The 16398-nt window shown below is 46.5% G+C and overlaps 1 protein-coding gene and 1 long non-coding RNA gene across 2 annotated transcripts in view; one reads left to right on the top strand and one right to left on the bottom strand.

The window, feature by feature from the left end:
- Positions 1 to 168: 168 nt before the first annotated feature.
- LOC123478545 (uncharacterized) lies at positions 169 to 16204 on the bottom strand. The gene is made up of 3 exons (XR_006653762.2): positions 15805 to 16204; positions 956 to 1030; positions 169 to 867 (listed from the first exon to the last, which is right to left on the bottom strand). It is a non-coding gene; the product is annotated as an uncharacterized lncRNA (long non-coding RNA).
- TFDP1 (transcription factor Dp-1) overlaps positions 15530 to 16398 on the top strand; it is a 43280-nt gene continuing 42411 nt past the window's right edge. The window contains exon 1 of the mRNA XM_053916304.2: positions 15530 to 15717. The gene's annotated coding sequence lies outside the window, so the exon portion shown is untranslated. The remainder of the gene's footprint in view (positions 15718 to 16398) is intronic.

The following is a 16398-nucleotide window of genomic DNA, read 5'->3' as shown; positions in this document are numbered from 1 at the left end:
ATTCTTTATGATAACACTATAACTGAAACTTACTGAAAAAATTATATATTTTTAATCTTCACCTGAAGATATGTTTATTGATCTTAGAGAGAGAGATGAAAGGAGAGAGAAAGAAAAAAGCATCTATATGAGAGAGAAATATTGATGGGTTGCCTCCCATACACCCCAACCAGGGATGGAACCTGCAGCCTAGGTATGTGCCCTGACCAGGGGCTGAACCTGCGACCTTTCGGTGTACAGGACGGTGCTCAAAGTAACTAAGCCACCCGGCCAGGGTAAAAAATATTTTAAGTAAGATTTTTGGTTTACTAATCTTTATCAAATTTTTTTTGTTAAGGTAATTTGTATACTGCCACACTATTCTCCAAGAGACCAAATTAATGCAGTGCTTTTTGCAAAGCCTAAGTCTTAACTTTTAACTTTAAAAGGGTATTTTTGTGATTATGTGCCCCATTTTAGAAAACCACACAGATGAAGATCTGATCTTTACAAAGATTTCCCTAAGAGGTACTTTAAGCCAGAGTTTTCCTATAAATACTGGCTTTAAGAGCCTAAAAATTTGACCAAAATACTTGGACAGACATGTTAGGTGTAAATGTGTGTCGCTGATATAAATCGTGGAGTGCAGTAATATCAATTAAAACACTTTCAAGTGAAGCAAATTATATCTAATCTGAAGTAAGTCAATGGAAAAATGATACAAACACGTGTTTATTTTTAGAAAATAACATTGGTTTTATTCGTTTCTAAATTATACAGATGGTCTGTTGCCATTCCCTTCGTCGTTGGGTGTCCACATGCAGCAGTGTGCTGGGCGTTCTGGGCAGGGCCTGCTCGTAGGGCAGTGCTGAGGCCTCCCTGTCCCATCTGTAACACAATGCAGTGATGGCCTCTGGGATGGATTTTATTTGGTGCTGTATCTCCAGCACCCACAAAAGAGCCAGAAACTCATTACCTGTTGTTGAACTGAGTAAGACCTATTCCATGTGCTGACGTCAAGTTTTCAACAAAACATGGAGTTCAAATTACTCTGTGAAAATCAAGTAAATAAAGATACGCACTTAATGACAAGAGGAAATGCCTTTAGAAGACTGTGGATGCCTGTGGAGACTGCTTCTTGGAGAGTCCTGGATCATCGGGACACCTGGAAGCCATAGATAGTTCCACTTTCACCCCCCTGAGCCCACCCTCCTCCCTTCATCCCCACCAGGTCACACCGTCCCTCCTCAGTGCCTACCTAGGGCCACCCTCCTTTTTCCACCCACCTAGGCCCACTCTCCTCCAGACCCAGGACTTGGCCTCTTCACCTTCTACTGACCAGTGTCTTCCTCTGCACCTCTCTGTGTCTTATGTATCTGTGAACTTGCTCCAGGCTGCCCCATATTGAACTCATAAAGCCGCCTCTCAACCCCAGCCTCACTCTCTCCTCCTGGTCCAGACTTGCCAAGGGCTCACAACACTGGTCTCCATCCCCCAAACCCTTGCACCTGGATGCTGCAGACCACCTGCCTCCCAGGTACCAGCACCAGATCTGTTCGAACCAAGCCCCCATCCCCACCCCACAGGCCTGCCTCCCATCATCTTTTCCTCTGTGCTTGTATGTCGTGTGTGTGGCTAGAATGGGCAGGGTGACTCCTATTACAGATAGGTCTGCCAGAGGGAAAATGTGCTTGCTGAGCAGCCCAGTAGTGACATCACCATCTTGAATTTAAACATTGGTGTCTAAAGGTTTGAGCTCATTCCCACGAGATGGACCTGCTTGGAGAATTGAGCTTCCAATCCTGGGAATTCTGATGACAGATTGGGAGAAGGATGTGTCGACCACCTCAGCACTAACAAAACCCTGAGCAATACTGGCTTACTGTGAGCGCCTTGTGCCAGGTGCCCCCCAAGCACTTCGTCTGGGTGGTCGGGTGCCACAGCTGGAGCTCTAATCTGAAACTTCCACAACCATCCATACCCCTAGCTCTTCCCGCCACAGGTCCCCACATGCGTCACACATGCTTCAACCTGCTGGCACCCACATATGGTGTCCCTTGTCTTATGGATCTGCGAATCCCGTCTCCTAAACTTCTGACAGGCAGGGCCACCTTCTTCCTTGGTGTCCTAAGGCTTTGCCGAGGGTGCAGAGAGCAGGCTTGCAGTGAACCAGCTCCCTCAATTCACACAGCGTAAGGCATCTCAGTAAATGTATTAGGGAATTTTATTTGGGCCTAAAGGAATCAAAAAGGAGACTGTCAAATACCAGATAGCTACATAATCACACAGTAGAAGATTAAGATGTGAGTATCAACTATTACAGCAAATCTTTCATGTGAGGTCAGTTAAGAAAGAAACTTGCCTTAGTTTATTTAAGCAGCAGATTTCAAATCAAATATTAATGCATCTTACACACAAAGCAAAGGTGAGGCGTGTGAAGAAGTGAAGAAGACAGTTACTGCCTCTAGGAACCCATGGTCTGGTGTAGCAGACAGATAAACAAATAGTGCAGAAGAGGCTCAGAAGTCAAAATGGGATATGGCGGGAGAGTCAGGGAGCAGGCAGGAGGAGTTACATGCTGACTGTGGTCTGCAAGGCCTCTCGGGAGAGGCATAAGGGCTGGCCCTGCAGGGGTGCAGCTCGGCTGTGTCAGGGAGACAGGTAAGAGAAATGAACAGAGCAGAGGGCCCAGAGGGCCACTGGAGCCAGGTCTTCCCCAGAGCGCTAATGTGTGGTGTGACGGTGGCGCCTGCGAAGCCTAGTCAAGGACAGCAGCAGTGCTGCCGGGCACATCCCCTGTGGGTGAGGGTTCTTCAGAGACTGAGCATGGAGATAAACAACTACATCTGCTTTGGACGCAAAGGTTCCTGCACTGAAGACATGGGGGTGAGGCACAGACTCAGGCCCGCCTCCAGGGATGAGTGTGGGAGCCTCAGTGCTGGTGCTGGTGCCGGGTGTGAGCTCAGTGGGGGTGTCGCCCCAGGTGAGGCTGAGACCCAACGGGGCACACGCAGATTGCTCTTCAAAAGACAAGACGCAGCAGGTATTTCAGAAGCATGCAGGTGAGGCTGATGAAGGGGTGAGGCAGGGGGAACAGGTTCTGCAGGACGGGTGACTGCTCTTGGACTTTGGACATCCTGCTCCAAATATCTACTCCTTGGATATCACTCCGATGTTCAGCCCTCGGCTGGCAGCACAGATGTCAAAATGCTTCTGAAATGTCATTGCTCACAGTTCACACAGCGTACCCCTGTTGCCCTGCCCAACAGCATGGCTGTTGCCTCTGACCCAGGCCGATACCCCGCCTTTGGAACGCAGTAAAGGCAGAGCCCCGGGTCCACGCTCTCTCTTTACCTATGACCTTGCTGTGTGGCCTTTGGGTATGATATGCACACTCCAGGAATTGTGAGTAAAAACTCTTATTTCTTAAAATCCCCGGTGGTTTCTGCTGAACTGCATCCCTTGACCATAGTAAGACCACAAGGGCCAGTCCAGCCCCAGCATTGGTCTTGGCGGGAGAAATGCGGGGGGGGGGGGCTTACTATGAGTATGGTGGGCTTAGAGGAGTGCCTCGGGCATTCCTCATGGAGAGCTTCACTGTCACAGGCTGGGAGCGCCGTAGACACCATCTGCCAAAACTCACACAGGAAGAAACAGACGGTTTGAATAGGCCTCTATGTATTAAAGAAATTGAATCAAGAATAAATAACCTAGCAAAATAGAAAGTGCAAGGTTCACTGGTGAATTCTACCAAACATTAAAGGAAGAAATTACACTAAAAACTTCAACAGGCTAAAGAAGCAAAATTATATTACCATATCAATAGACACAGAAAAAGCATTTTACAAAATTCAACACTCCTTCGTGATTTTAAAAATGTCAGTGAATTAGCAATAGAAGAGAATTTCTTCAACTTAATAAAGAACAACTACAAAAGCATACAGCTAACATCATACTTAATGGTGACAAACTCAAAGCTTTCCCATTAAGATCAGCAACAAGGCAAGAATGTCCTCTCTCACCACTCCTTTTAAACATTATACTGGAAGTCACAGTTAATGCAATAAGACAAAAAAAAAAAAAAAAAAAGGAAATACAAGGTACAAAATCAGTAAAAAGGAAATAAAACTATCATTGTTTGTTTGCAGACAAAATGATTGTCCATGTAGAAAGTCCCAAAGAATTGCCAAAAAAACAAATAAACCCTGGAACTGGTGATTATAGTCAGGTTTCAGGATATAGTAACAAGGTTAATATACAAAAGTCAATTGCCCTGGACAGTGTGGTTGTTGATTGGACCATCATCCTGTAACCGAAGGGTTGAAGGTCCAATTCCAAATCAGGGCACATACCCAGGTTGCAGGTTCAATCCCTGGTCCTGGTGCTTTTAAGTCAATTGCTTACCTCCATACCAGCATTAACAACTGGAATTTGAAATTAAAAACACAATACCATTTACATTAGTACATCTAACATGAAATACTTAAATAGGAACCCAACAAAATATGTATAAGATCTACACGAGGAAAACTAAAAAGCTGTGATAAAGATATCCAAGAAACACTAAATAAATAAAGAGATAGTCCATGTTCATGAATAGGAAGCCTCATGCATCATGTCAAGATGTCAGTTCTTCTCGACTTGACCTATAGATTCAGTGCAATCCCAATCAAAATCTCAGCAAAATATTATGCAGATATTAATAAACCGATTCTAAGGTTTATACGGAGAGACAAAAGATGCAGAATAGCCAAAACAATATTAAAGGAGAAAAACAGAGTCAGAGGAGTGATACTATTCAACTTCAAGACCTACTGTAAAGCTACAGTAATCAAGGCCATATGGTATTGTAAGGAGAATAGGCAAATAGATCAATGGAACAGAATAGAGTACCTAGCAATGGAATTTATCTTTGACAAAGGAGCAAAGGCAATACAATGAAGAAAAGATAATGTTTTCAACAAATGGTGTTGGAACAACTGGATATCCACATGCAAAAAGATGAAGCTAGGAGTAGCCCTTATACTTTTCACAAAAATTAACTCAGATGATCACAGACCTAAAAATAAAGTGCAAAACTAGAAAACTCCTAGAAGATAACAGGGGAAAATCTAGATGACCTTCTGTTTAGATACAACACCAAAGGCACAATCCATGAAAAAGATAATTGGTAATCTGGACTTCATTGAATTAAAAACTGCTCTGTGAAAGACATTGTTGAGAGAATCAGAAGACAAAGCAAAGACTGGGAGAAAATATTTGTAAGAGACATACCTGATAAAGGATTATTATCTAAAATATGCAAAGAATTCTTAAAGCTTGACAAGTGAATAGACAACAGCCCGATTAAAAAATGGGCAAAAGAACTATACAGATACCTCACCAAAAAAGATACACAAATAACAAATAAGCATATGAAAGGATGCTCCACATCAGATGCTATAAGGGAATTGAAATGAAAACAATAATGATACCACCAAACTCCTATTACAATGGTGGATATCCAAAATTCTGACAATGCCAGTTGCTGGTGAAGACGTGGACCAATGGGACGAACTCTCATTTATTGTTGGTGGGAATGGAAAACGGTACAGCCACTTTGGGAGGCTGTTTGGTGGTAGCTGATAAAACTAAACGTGCTCTTACCCTATGACCCAGTGATCATGCTCCTCGATAGTTGCATAAATGAGGTGAAAACTTATGTCCACACAAAAACCTGCACATGGATGTTTATAGCAATGTTGTCTGTAATTGTCAAAACTTGGAAGCAACTAAGATGTCCTTCAGCAGATGAATGGATAAGTGAACTGTTGCACCTCTAGACAATTGAATGTTACTCATTGCTAAAAAGAAATGAGCTATCAAACCATGAAAAGATGTGGGAGAAACTTAAATGCATATTACGGTGTGAAAGACACCAATCTGGAAAAACTACATACTGTATGATTACAAGTGTATGATATTCTAGAAAAGGCAAAACTGTGAAGACCATAAAAAGATCAGTAGTTGCTAGAAGTTAGTGGGAAGAGAGGATTTTTTAGGGTGGTAAAATTGTTCTGTATGATATTACAATGGTGGATACACGCCACTTTACACTCGTCAAAACCATAGAATGTGCAACACCAGGAGTGAACTCTAAAGTCGACTACAGGCTTCGGGTGATAGTGATGTGTCATTGTACAAACGATGATTGTGTTTTTGGTTTGTAACTCCACTTTTCATTTCCTACATGATTTGAAAGACAACTATTACTGAGCAAATAATGTATAAATATGTAAATGGACTGAACTCCATATCAAAAGACATAGATTGGCAGAATGGATAAAAAGCAGGATCCAACTATATGCTATCCACAGAAGACTCACTCTTGATCTGAGGACACACAAGTTTCAAGTAAAAAAATGGAAATAGATTTTACATGCAGTTAGTAACCAAAAGAGAGGAAGGTGGTTATACTAATATCAGACAAAAATAGACTTTAAATTAAAAAAAAAAAAGTGTTACAAGAGGCAAAGAAGGACATGATGCAGTCACAACATAATGTCCTTCTTTGTCTTTTGTAGCAATAATAATAGGGTGAATTCACCAAGAAGACAGAATAACTATAAATAGATTTGATTCTTGAACAACACGGCTTTGAACTGCACAGGTCCACTTATTTGTGGATTCTTTTGCTTGACTGCAGTTCAGTTGACCTGAACAGTTCAAACCCATGTTGTTCAAAGCTCAGCTCCATAGCTGGGACTCCTCACACACTGTAGAAGGTTGACTTACATTATATGCGAATTTTTGACTGTGCTTGTGATCAGCACCTCTAACCCTCACATTGGTCAAGGGTCAACCGTATACACTAAATTAAACATCAGAGCTTCTAAATAAATGAAGCAAACATTGACATAATTGAAGGAAGAAATAAGCAGCTCTGCAATAATATACGAGATTTCAATATCCCACTTTAAGTGGAGGATAAAACACCAAGCAGAAGGTCAACAAGAATACAGAGAACTTGAACATTATAGACAGACTGAACCTAACTCCAACCCCCATTGGCCGAATACACATTTTTCTCAAGTGCACACAGAACATTCCCCAGAATTAGGTCCCTGGAAACATTGTCGACACTTTGTGAGATAGCAATGCATTAAAGAACATATCTTGGAAACTATTTCAGTGGCCCCTAGTTTCTCATCAACCCAGAAGCAGGTCAGTCCATGGAAGAATTTTAAGCAGGAGGAATTATGATCTAATTTCCACATTTAAAACATCACGCTGGCTGCTGAGTGTATGAGATATTAGAGTGGGACAAGATTGGAGGAAGAGAGAGGAGATAGAAATGATCTTCATAGCCCTCAATGAAGAGGATGGTAGCTTGGCCAGGGTGATGGCAGAGGAGATGGGGAAAAGTAGAGGAATTCAAGATATTTGATTGGTTTTAGTTAGTGAGGATAGGTGAGGTATTTGACTTTTATCTAATTTCTAGTATGATACTAGGTGAGTATAGTTCATTTCTTGAGCTGGAGGATATTGGGGGGAGCAGCTGGTTTGGCAGAAGAGTCATGAGTGTTGTATCCCGAACGCGAGCAGAAAACCAAATGGAGACATGTGGAGTGCACTTAGATGGTACTTTATTTTTACCTGCGCAGGGGCGAACTCCCGGGGTGCCTGTTAAGGCTGCAAAGAGGAGTCACGCCGAACGCTAACAGGCTAGCTCTTTTATATGTGCACGAAGCAAGCAAGCAAGCTACAGAAGTGGGAGTTGTGGTTATCTCTGCATAGCTCTGGGGTCAGGAGGAACTTTGCTCTGGGGTCAGGAGGAACTATCTGTCTGTCTCCTGTTGATAAGAACTATCTGTCTGTCTCCTGTTGATAAGCTTATTTCGGATGACGATTTGTTTCTCTTCCTTATCCATTCTAGTGACCTTCAAGAGGTTTTCTGCTTAGCAATGCTTATAATTGTCTAGCCCTCTTTCCTAGCTCTCAACAATGAGCTCATGATCAGTTGTATCAAATGAAATTTTAAGGATTAATTAAATTTCCCAGTTGCCTTACTGAACAGTTGTGCTAATTAATACTGCCACCAATGGCATATGAGGGAGTCCATGAAAGCAAGATTTTAAATGGTTTCCCCTCAAAGGAATCTGTATTCTAGTCATAGAAAGGCAAAGCTAGTTTTGGAGAGAAAGAAAGCATCTGTGGTGTTGGAGAGTTCAGAGAGTGTAGAGAGGAAAGAAGGAAGGAGAAGTTGGTGTACAGTGGTGTATATGGCAATTTTAGAGAAATTTCACAGGTTATATGAAAGAAGGCATAATTAGACTTGCCCTTATCATTCCCACTGATGTCAAAATACATGTTTTTTTCAGACTTTCACAGTTTAGCCCTCTTTTCATCCTGTCTCTCTCTGTCCTCCCTACGTCCTAGTCCCATCAATCATGCCTTCTTTCTGTTTCTCCTTCCATCTCTTTGCCTTTAGTGACTTCTTCTCAGCTTCCAAAACACCCGGGTTCTTCACCTCCCCCAAACCCTTCACCCGCACACGTTTTCCTGAAGCTCCAGAATACCACCCCTTTCCTGCCAGCCCTGCTCTCTGCCTCACCTTTCATGCCTCATCCCCTGGGGCCTCCTTCAGTAGGTGCTTCCAGCTCTCTGCCCCTTTGTGCTCCTGAATCTGCTTTCCTAAACATCAGCAATGATGTCATTGACAAATTGAATGACCTGTCTTCCCCTTTCGTTCACCTTGATCCTTGTAACACATTTGACACTATATTGATCACTCCCTCTTATTTCAAACATATCCTTTCTTCATTTGTAAATCAATTGATCCATGTCATTAATGACCACTTTTTATGTTTAGAGTTTGAATCAGCCATGGTTCTGGTAGGAATAGATGACGGTCCAAGGCTTTGTGGATAGCTTTGGCTGGTGTGGCTCAGTGGATTGAGTGCTAGCTGGTGAACCAAAGGGTTGCCGGTTCAATTCCCAGTCAAGGAACATGCCTAGGTTGTGGGCCAGGTCCCCAGTAGGGGGTGCATGAGAGGCAACCACACATTGATGTTTCTCTCTCTCTTTCTTTTTCCCTTTCCCTCTCTCTAAAAATAAATAAATAAAATCTTTTTAAAAAAGGCTTTTATGGAGAGGGATTGGTGGGGGCCCTAGTGTAGAGGTATGGCTGAGGTTAATGACTCTAGTAGGAAGGTGCCTCCAGGAAGCCTTTACTCACCCCAAGCCTGGAAGGTGGGGGAGGGGGATAGGGGAGGGGCAGGGGGCATGGGCAGGAAGCACAGCTTAGAGACCTAAGGCACGTTAGAGTTGTGGAAGGGGTGGGGCTGGCAGGAGCTATGCATGGAGAGATTCGCAGCCATTGTCCAACTGAGGCAAGGTAGGAAGAGGGTAACATACCCCAGCTTCTCCCTCCTCCTGTCTTGCTCTCTTTCTGGTGACTCTGACCGGCTGAATCCAACTGGACACCATGGGAGAGGGATGCAGTCCCTGGAGGTCAGGGACAGGGTACAGGTTAGGGCAGAGCCATACAGGCAATGGATGGGGTGGGACAGCAACCAGAATCATTACAGTGTTCTTTCTTGGGAACGCATTCTCTGTCTTCCTCTTAGAACTGAGTTAGTGCTGAGCTGCGGAGTGGTCTTCAGTCCACTTCTCTCTGTGCTCTCTCCTGTGACTCCCACTCCCAGAGCATCCCGGCATCTGTGTGCCACCAATGCCACAGGTGCAACTTTAACCCTAAGCTTGTCTGAGCATCAGTCTTGCACTTTGAACAGTCTGTTGATGTGTCACTTTCATATTCTTCCCCAACCTTGAACCCAATGGTCAGGACTGCTTTGCCCAAACACCTCTCTCCTGTCTGTCCTCTCTGCCCCAGCTGCTCAGCCTGCCCACACCTGACCCTTTCTTGTCCTAGCTCAGGACTGTCCATTCCAACTCCTGTGGATCTGGGCTCTTGGGTATGACCCCTGCTCTTCCCTATCACAATACCTTACAGACCCTTAGATCTCCTAGCGAAGTTCTCTGTAAATGCAAGTAAAAACTTGCATTTTGGAAGCTGTTGGTATCTGAAGCAATTCCCTATATTTAGGAATCTGCCCTTATTAAATATTGGTAGGAGGGAGGTGCCACGTTCCACCCTGGAAGACCAAAAGGTACCACCACCAGAAGCTAGAGAACAGGAGAAACCCACCCCTTTTGAGCCTCGCTGGCACATGACTCCGGAAGAGTAACTCCAGTCTGGCCCCACTTAGAACCTTTCCAGCCTCCATCTGTGCTTTAGTGCTGCTGCCCCAGACCACTCGCTGAGGGGCTACCTGGCTTCCTCAGAGCTTCCTGGTACTGTTTCTGGGCCCGGACCTCAACCAGCTCTGATGTTGTGGCCTCTTCTCAATGTGTGCTGGCCAGAGTCAATCCCTGTAGCTTGCACCAGGTCTCCTGACTCCTCACCTTCTCACTGATGTCCTGTCTCAGACCATGCCCTTCTCCAATCTCTTCTCTGTCCCTCCATGGGGCTTATTCTCCTGAAACCCAAATCTCTCTTTATCATTTAGAACAAACTGCTAACTGTCCCCTAGTATCTGCTCTCCGCCCCCTTTTTTATAGAACTTCAAATGGTTAGTTACCTATACGGCCCAGAACAATGACTACATTTCTAACATCCCCGGCTAGGCCCGTGGGACTGTTATGGTCTGAATGTTTGCAACCCCTCCCAAGTCATGTACTGAAATCTAATCCCCAATGTGGTGTGAAGCTTGGTGGCAGAACACACCACCCCAGAACATGCCTCTTTGGTGCACGATTATTTTGAGAGGCAGGAGAAGGTCTGGAAACAGAGTTGAAGTTACCCTTTTGTAAAGGAAATTTACCTTTACAAATAAAGGAAATCTCCATTTGTCAGGGTGTCTCCCTCTCTGCACCAGAAGGAGATGGATGACTAAACCAAGAAACTTTTATCAGTGGAAAGGCAGGGACTCAAATCTGCATAACAAACCTTACTCTTGTTCACCTACTTTTCTTGGTCACCTCCCCATAATTGGCCTCCCCCACATTTTCTTTCCTTGTTAGCTGAAGGTGATACTTAAGCCTGATTCTAAGCTACCTCTGAGAATTACTCATTTTTCCCTGGGCATCTCCCATGTATACATGAGGTACACTTGTTAAACCTCTGTTTTTCTCTGGTTAATCTGTCTTTTGTTACAAGGACCCCAGCCAAGAATTTAGAGTGAAAATTATTTTTCCTCTCCTACAGGTGGTATTTGGAGGTAATCAGGCCCTAAGGGCGGAGTCCTGTGAATGGGCTTACTGCCTGTGTAAGAGACCAGAGAGCCCTGGCCGGGAGCTTCCGGGAGTTGGTGAGAGCACCGTTCCCAATACGCAAAGGTTGAGGGTGTGAAGGGCACATATAAGAATTAACCAACAAATGCGTAAATAAGTGGAACAGCACATCAATGTTTCTCTCTTTCTCCTTCCTCTCTCTCTAAGATCAATTAATAAATAAAAATCAATCAATAAATTAAAAAAAAAAAAAACAGGCCAGAGAACTAGTTTGCTCGCCACGTGAGGATAAAATGAGAAGGTGGCCATCTGCAAGTCTGGAAGAGGGCCCTTATTGGAACCTGAGCCTGTTCGTGAACTTCCAGTCTCCAGAACTGTGAGAAGTAAGTTTCTCTGCCTGCAGGGGAAAATAATTGTTCCTGTTCAGGTGCCTCCATAATTCTCCGTCCCAGTAACGGACAGAGTCTTGTCTCCTTACTATCTGGCATGCATTTGGAGCTCAAAAATGTTTCCTGGATGAGGAATGCGGGGAAGATAAAACGTTTGAAACTGCTATTTATCTTCTTATCAAAGAACTGTTTTTTATCTACTGATTTCTCAAAAAAAAATGCTAAAGGAATTTGAACATCAGAGAGGCTGAGATTACTTATCCAAAGTCATTTGATTTTTTTCATCTCAGCTTCAGGTGAGCTCGAAGGTCCTTTTCTGCATCTGTAAAATAAGTGGACAGGTAGCAGAGAAGTGACCAAGGGCAGTCAGTTGTACATCAAATCAAGTTTCTTACACTTGTGCTGTGGGGTCCTGGTACCACTTTCCACTCCTGGCTGCTGCTGATTAATGGATTCAGTTGAGGAAGGAAATGATACAAGGAAAACAGGAATCTTTCAACCTTCCGTTGTAAGATTCCACAGAAAATAATCTTGGTATTATTTTAGCCAGAACAATGTAAAATCACACAGAAAGAACACTTTAGAATTGTGGAGTTAAATGGCAAAGGAATGAAAGCGATTTCTTTCCTTGCAAAAGCTGGAGAGCATTTCAGATGAAAAGCAAATAAGAAGTTAAAGTAGTAAAGGAGACTTTGTGAAAGAAATGTTGAGTAAATTGGATGCTGTGAGATAGAATTTGTTGGACCCAAGCAGTACTGGTCAAAGGATGGTGGCGTCTGCTTATTAAAGATTGTGTAAGCCTTAAATACATAATATTAAGAGCATAATAATGCAAGAGGGTCAAGGACTGACCATTATCCCAAGAGGAGGACTTTGGATGTGACCAGAAATTTTCTAAAGGGCTCATGATGTAAGGAGAGTAAGAAAGAAATAACGATGTCTTCCTGGGTCTAGGTGGTGGGGTGGGGTCTACAGAATTTGCCTGTAGATGGGGCCTAGAAGCAGTAATATATATATATACATATAAATACTCGCCTGAGAACATTTTTTTCATTACTTTTAGAGAGAGAGAGAAGGGAGAGAAACATCGATCTATTGCACCCAGACTGGGGATTGTACACGCCAAGACTGGGGATCTGACCCGAAACCCAGGTATGTGCCCTGACTGGGAATCAAACTGCAACTTCTCAGCTATGGGAAGATGCTCCAACCAACTGAGCCACATGGGCCAGGGCAGAAGAAGTGATCTTTTGGGGGAACAGGACCAGCGGATTTATCTTGAGGGTAAGCAAGTACAGATTTGCTTATATTTTATGATACACACAAAGTTTTCTAAAGATGCCTTTATTTATATTTTACCAAAGAAGGAGAAAATCCAGGAACATTCCAGGATCCACATCCAGGAATATTCCTCCCCTCCTATAAGTCCCATGAGCACTTGTCCTCCTGCCTGTCTTCCTACCTCTTAATGTCATCATGGCCTCGGTGACCCAAGAAGGTGGAAAATGGGAAATGGCTGGAGAAGAGACCAATGTTAACGAGGAGGGAACCAAAGGCAAATTGGATAGTTAACAAATAGATTTAGAATGAACATTTTCAAGGCATTAGAAAATTTTCTTTCTCCTTTTAAAGGACAGTTTAATGGGGTTCAGGGGCAGGTATTTGGATTAGCTCTGAGACTAGATGGAGCAGACACACAAAGAGGGAGCTCTTGGGAGCCGAGGACCTTTCCTGGGAAAGACCCAATGATTACGTTCTTCTAATAAAACATGTGGCGTCCTGGACAATAACACAGGGGCGAATGCCAACTACTGGGAAGTGGATCAATCAACACCCAGATGAAAGCATCACTAAGTCATGCTTCCTGAACAACCTGTCCCCAGATATACAGTGGAGATGGAAGGATTAGATGAATACAGGGAGTTTGGGGCCAATTATTCATCAAGAAATTTGCATTTCTGTAATTGAATCTAGAGATTTCAAGGCAAGGCAGTGGCTAAAAGTATGTGGATCTTCAATAAATTATTTTAGAGACTCCTGACTGGTGAGGCTCAGTTGGTTGGGCATTGCCCTGCAAAGCCAAAGGTCATCTGGTTTGATTCTTGATCAGGGCACTTGCCTGGGTTCTGGTTTCAGTCCGCATCTGATCTTCCATTTCTTCCTACCTCTGAGCCCCCAGCTTGCTGCCCTGCACATTTGGGTCCAAGGGCTGGAAGCGGGGCTTTCTGGCTGCTACCGGGGGGGGGGGGGGGTGAATATTCAAATGCAGTAAAAAACAAAGAATTCCTGTGAAAGAAAAATGGACCTAGGAGCATATGACCACTTGAGGAACAAAATGGAGGAATGCAGGTTCAGCTATCCTGGGGACCTGCCAATGGGTGAAGAGCTGTATACACTTCACCAGCAGAGAAACAAGGTGTTCTGCCTGCAAGATGTGTAGGACTCTCTTTCTGTAAGCCTTTATTCACCTCTACCACTCTACCACCCATGTTTCTCTCTGTCCATTGTGTATTAATCAGCAGAATGGGAAGATTTTTGCTGTCTTCAAGAAACCACTGCTAATTAAGGGTTTGAAAGTTTAGGTGGTGCGTTAGTAGAGAAGCAGGAGTGGGTGTGATCAGCATAAAAATGGTTAAATTGTGAAACCATGCTAGGTGAGCTGTAATGCAGTGACATGTTGCCCATATAGTGCAAAGAGGCCTTTGCTCTGTGCTTAAGTCCTCTGAGGTTTTAATTATACCTGAGCTCACTGCACACACACCTGATGTGGTCTTGAACTTTGAACTCCCGGGCCCAGCCAGCTCTCACCTGGGTCTCCAGCCTCCCTGGGGGTCAATGCCCTGTCCCTGGTGGTGGTGGGCTGCAGCGGGCACAAGCTGCTGGCCTCACAGCCCACCAGTCACACACATAAGGAGCAAACTGGCTGCCTGGTTTCCCCCCAGAGCAACCTTCTGCAGAGAGGACACGTGGAACCTCCGCAGAACCTGTGCACGGGTGTGGAGGTTGAGGGCCAGGCAGGGATAGAAGAGTACCAGGTAGACAGGGCTTTCCATGCTGCATGTGCACACACCCAGCCACCTCTGTGCACCTGCACACTCATGTGCACCCTCCTCTCCTTCTTGTGCACATACAGAGGAACCCAACCAAACATGCCCATGTGCCCATCCCAGCCTGCCTTTATCCTTGAGTACAAATACACTTCTGCATGCACACATCTGACCTCTCCTCCATGTGTTCACACACCCAGCCTCCTTTTCTGCTCCATGTGTGCACACCTGCAGGTGCATACGCCAGCCCTTTTGTTCCCTGTGTACACATAAACACCTATGCCAACAAAATCAGCCCTTCTCCTGCCTGAATGCACTCCTGCAAATACACCAATGTGAACGTGCCTACAGGGGGGTCCCACTCTCATCCGTGTGTGCACACTGACAGGTACACACACCTTGACCCTCTCCTTTTGCAAGCACATGTGCACACACAATCGTGTCTCCTCTCCTACTTGTGCACACACACTCCGACCTACTTCCCGTGTGCGCATAAGTGTACACACACAAACACAACGGCCCGGTGCGCACAAATACACACACACCCTGGGCCCCTGTCCTCTGTGTGCGCACATGTGCACACACCGCATGCCCAGGTTCTCCGTGTGCGCGCATGTGCACACCCCCAAAGGCTTCTCTCCCCGCGCGCGCGCAACTCTGCAGCCGACGCTAGTCTCTGGGTCTCCATCCCCCCCCCCGCTGGGCGCGGCGCACGCGCAGCCCTTCCCCCCCTTGGGGCCAAGCGCGGGCAGCTCGGCGGGAGGAGGAGGACGGAGCCGAAGGCGCGAAAACGCGCGCAGGCGCGCTGCGGGAGCCGGGTCCGCCCACGTCACCGCGCCGCGCACGTCACGCCGCCCGACGCCTGCTCGGCAGGGTGAGCCCCGCGCCCGGCGCCTTGCAGGGCAGGACCCCGGGCCGGAGTGCGCGCCGGGACCGCCCGCGTGTCCGCGCCCTCGTGTCCGAGCCCGCGTGTCCGTGTCCGCGCCCTCGTGTCCATCCCCGCGTGTCCGCGCGCGACTGCCAGCCAGGTGCGGCGGGCAGGGGGCCGGCGAGGGCCGGGGTCCCGGGTGGGGCGCGGACACGCGGGGCACCCAGCTGTCCCCAGTCCCCCTTACCCGCCGCGTGTGCGCTCCTCTCCTGTCTCTCTGGCCTCCCGCTCCCGGTCCTGGGCACCGCCGTCGGAGGTTCCCAGGTGACCCGGCCTTGGGGTCGGGGGTCCCGGGTCCCTGGAGGGGCCTGCAGGTGGCCTTCCAGTGGAGCAGCAGCGCCGTCGTCTGCACCGGCGGCGATCGGCGTCGGCCGGAGCGCACGGGGTCCAGGGGTCCAGGGTGCATGGGGGCGGCGCTGATCCTGACTTGGCCTGCCTGACTGCCGGTTCCGGCGCGCGGGAGGCGCTCGCGGCGAGGCGGCCGCGGCCTAGTGACAGGCTGGAGGCCGGACCCCGGAAGCCCACCTGTCAGAGTTACCGGCTGGCTGAGTGGGCGAGCAGAGCGAGCCAGCGGGACCCGGACACTCTTGGGGGTGCGCTTTTGCGCAGGGACAGCGGGGCTTCTCCCAGGCGATGGCCAGGGGTCCCCAGCTGCGCCCTGGGTGCGCGGGCGCAGGCTGGGTGCCAGGCCCGACCGGGTGCCGAGCCTTTGTGTGGGCGTCAGGGAGGATGGCGGTATGCACTGAGCGGACTGGGCACCCTGGTGTTGGATGCATTTCCA

The sequence above is a fragment of the Desmodus rotundus genome, chromosome 13, assembly GCF_022682495.2.
Source record: "Desmodus rotundus isolate HL8 chromosome 13, HLdesRot8A.1, whole genome shotgun sequence".
Classification (NCBI taxonomy): Eukaryota; Metazoa; Chordata; class Mammalia; order Chiroptera; family Phyllostomidae; genus Desmodus; species Desmodus rotundus.
Note: the sequence above shows the minus strand (reverse complement) of the source record. Positions and strands in the feature narration are given on the sequence as shown.